The sequence below is a fragment of the Delphinus delphis genome, chromosome 8 (assembly GCF_949987515.2).
Source record: "Delphinus delphis chromosome 8, mDelDel1.2, whole genome shotgun sequence".
In the NCBI taxonomy this organism is placed as follows: domain Eukaryota; kingdom Metazoa; phylum Chordata; class Mammalia; order Artiodactyla; family Delphinidae; genus Delphinus; species Delphinus delphis.
Genome location: NC_082690.1, coordinates 51595153 through 51599329, shown reverse-complemented (window position 1 = coordinate 51599329; position 4177 = coordinate 51595153). Strand labels below are relative to the sequence as shown.

General features: G+C 37.5%; 1 pseudogene; it reads left to right on the top strand.

Annotated features, from left to right (window-relative positions):
- Positions 1-684: 684 nt before the first annotated feature.
- LOC138414159 (tigger transposable element-derived protein 1-like) lies at positions 685-2471 on the top strand (annotated as a pseudogene).
- Positions 2472-4177: the final 1706 nt, after the last annotated feature.

The window sequence follows — 4177 nt, the reverse complement described above, 5'->3', positions numbered from 1 at the left end:
CATTGGAATGCATTATTAAGCAACTAAACTAAAAAGAAAATTACCTAAGAAAACATTTGTAAAAATTAGCAATGAAAGAGTTGGTAAAGGCTTATTTAATTATAATATTTAAAAGTGAAGAAATGCACATTCTGTTCAAATGTAATTACAAAAAAGTAAATAGCTAATTGTTATTTATTTGAATGTGCATTTCCTATCTGATAAAAGTAATGTTCCACAGACTATCCTATCAGAAACATTGCTCTAATGGAAGAGGACACTGGACTAGGTACAGACATACCTTGTTTTATGGCGTTTAACTTTATTTTGCTTCACAGATATTGCGTTTCTTGCAAATTGGAGGTTTGTGGCAACTCTGCATTGACAAAACCTATTGGTGCCATTTTTTTCCAACAGCATTTGCTCACTTGAGTTTCTGTGTCACATTTTGCTAATTCTCTCAATATCTCAAACTTTTCCACTGTTCTTATATTTGTTATGGTGATCTGTGATCAGTGATCTTTGATGTTACTTTTGTAATTGTTTTTGGTAACCAGGAAGCACACCCATATAAAATGGCGAACCTAATCAATAATTATTGTGTGTATCCCAATTGCTCATCCCCTCATCTCTTTACCTCTCCTTGGGTCTCCCTATTCCCTGAGACATAACAATATTGAAATTAGCCCACTTAATAATACTACAATGGCCTCTATGTGTTGAAGTAAAAGGAAGGGTCACATGTCTCTCACTTTAAATCAAAAGCTAAAAATGATTAAGCTTAGGGAAGAAGGCATGTCCAAAGCTGAGATAGGCTGATAGCTAGGCATCTTGTGCCAAGCAATTAGCCAAGTTGTTAATGCAAAGGAAAAGTTCTCAAAGGAAATGAAAAGTGCTACTCCAGTGAACACATGGATGATAACAAAGCAAAACATCCGTATTGCTGACAAGGAGAAAGTTTTAGAGGTCTGGATAGAAGATTAAACAAGCCACAACATTCCCTTAAGCCAAAGTCTAATCCAGAGCAAGGTCCTAACTCTCTTCAATTCTGTGAAGGCTGAGAGAGGTGAGGAAGCTGAAGAAGAAAAGTTTGAAGCTAGCAGAGGTTGGTTCATGAAATTTAATGAAAGAAGCTGTCTCTATACATAATATCAAAGTGCAAGGTGAAGCAACAAGTACTGATGTAGAAGCTGCAGCAAGTTATCCAGAAGATCTAGCTAAGATAATTAATGAAGGTGGCTCCACCAAACAACAGATTTGCAATGTAGACAAAACCACCTTATATTGAAAGAAGATGTCATCTAGGACTCTCATAGCTAGAGAGGAGAAGTCAATGCCTGGCTTCAAAGTCTCAAAGGACAGACTGACTCTCTTGTTAGGGGGTAATGCAGGTGGTGACTTTATGTTGAAGGCAGTGCTCATTTACCATTCTGAAAATCCTAGGGCCCTTAAGAATTACACTAAATCTACTCTGCCTGTATGCTATAAATGGAAAAGCAAAGCCTGGATGGCAGCACATATGTCTACAACATGATTAACTGAATATTTTAAGCCCACTATTGAGACTTATTGCTCAAAAAGAGAAGATTCCTTTCAAAATAGTACTGTTTATTTACAATATACCTGGCCATCCAAGGGCTCCAATGGAAATGTATAATGAGATTAATGTTGTTTTCATGTCTGCTAACACAACATCCATTCTGCAGCCCATGGATCAAGGAGTAATTTCAACTTTCAAGACTTATTATTTAAGAAATACATTTTGCAAGGCTACAGCTACAAAACCACAGTGATCCTTCTAATGGAACTAGGGAAAGTAAGTTGAAAACCTTCTGGAAAGGCTTCACCATTCTCGATACCATGAAGAATGTTAGTGATTCAAGGGAAAAGGTTAAAACATCAACATCAATAGAAGTTTGGAAGAAGTTGATTCCAGCCCTCATGGATGACTTTGAGGGGTTCAAGACTTCAGTGGAGGAAGTAACTGCAGATGTGGCAGACATAGCAAGAGAACTAGAATTAGAAGTGGAGCCTGAAGCTATGACTGAGTTGCTGCAATCTCGCGATAAAACTTGAAAGGATAAGGAGTTGCCGAGAGATGAGCAAAGAAAGTGGTTTCTTGAGATGGAAGAATCGACTCCTGGTGAAGATGATGTGAAGACTGTTGAAACAACAACAAAGGATTTAGAACATTACAGAAACTTAGCTGACAAAGCAGTGACAGGGTTTGAGAGGATTGACGCCAATTTTGAAAGAAGTTCTACTGTGGGTAAAATGCTATCAAAGGGCATTGCATGCTACAGAGAAATCATTTGCAAACGGGAGAGTCAATCAATGTGCAAACTTCATTGTTGTCTTATTTTAAGAAATTGTCACAGTCACCCTGACCTTCAGCAACCACCACCCTGATCGGTCAACAGCCATCAACATCCAGGCAACACCCTCCACCAGCAAAAATATTAGGATGCTCTAAAGCCACAAATGATGGTTAATATTTTTAGCAATAAAGTGTTTTTAATTAAGATATTTACTTTTTTTAGACAAAATGCCATTGCACACTTAATAGACTACAGTATACATAAACATAACTTTTATATGCATTGGGAAACCAAAAAATCCATGTGACTCACGTTATTGCCACATTCCCTTTATTGTGGTGGTCTGGAAATAAACCCACGATATCTTTGAGGTATGCCTGTATTGTACCATAACAATATTTTGGGCTTCACTTGGTACTAACCTGCTGTGTAAATGTGTACTGCCACTACCTGGCCCTAGTAAGGGAGTTGACCTAGAGGAGTGGTTCTTAAAGTGTGGCTCCAGACCACTATCATTATCCTCATTTGAGAACTTGTTAAAAATGCAAATTACTGGACCCCACTTAAACCCACTGAATTAGGAAATTTGGGAGCAGGACTGGGCAATCTATACTTGAACAAGACCACTATGTGTATGTGATGCACACTAAAACTTGAGAACCATTGAACTAGATTCTCTGTAAAGTGTCCTTAACATGAATATTCTCTGGTTACACAAGTTATTTTCCAAAATAGCTTAATTCCTGGACCTCTAGCTTCAGGTACCTATGTAGCTCCAAAGACTTCAACCAGAACACTGACATGTGAGAAAGTATTAGGAGCCAAATATTAAGAAGTTGTATATATTAGAGGAGATATTAAGACTTTAGACTTACATTGCTTGGAAGGCATAAAAATGAGAGACCTAGTCTCACAAAAAATTCAAAGGTTAAAAATATAACATTATCAAAGTAATGGAATTAATCACAGACTTAAGATATTCGGATATTAGAGCTAGGAAGAATCTTATCAATTAATTTATTCCAACTGTTTCATTTTGTTGATAAGAAATCTGAAGCACAGATAAGAGAAATAAATGGTCTCAAGAGTCAGCTTGTGAGAAGGTAAAAACATTCTGAATCTTCATGTAGTAGGTGATATAAAAATATTTGTTGAACTGTATCAAATGCATTTATTAAATGGAGGTAAGGCAAACTAGTTTCTATATGTACATGACTCTGTGGTCTTCATTGAGCAATTTGGATATAGCTTTAAAACATTCATGGAAGAATCCATTTACTATGTCACTGCCTAGAGACATTTTTGGAACTTCTAGGATTAACTTTCAACTTAAAATTATCTGGAAATGAGTCATTGTTGATCTATTCCATCGTATCTTGATTTCTCATCATACCATGAAGCAGAAAGTTGGTCTCAAATCTTTATACACGGCTGAATCTTATGTAACCTTAGCTACAGCTGACAGCAGATCTGGCCTCATGCCTGAAAACAATACAAAATGAAACAACAAAAACATAGTTTTCCAATGATTACTATATATAGCTCAATTTAATTTCTCATAAAAATGTTACTGAAAGGGCTTCCCTGGTGGCACAGTGGTTGAGAATCTGCCTGCCAATGCAGGGGACATGGGTTCGAGCCCTGATCTGGGAGGATCCCACATGCCGCGGAGCAACTAGGCCCGTGAGCCCCAACTACTGAGCCTGCGTGTCTGGAGCCTGTTCTCCACAACAAAAGAGGCCGCAATAGCGAGAGGCCTGTGCACTGCGATGAAGAGTGGCCCCCGCTTGCTGCAACTAGAGAAAGCCCTCGCACAGACACGAACACCCAACACAGACAAAAATAAATAAATAAATAAATAAAAATTTTTTTAAAAAATG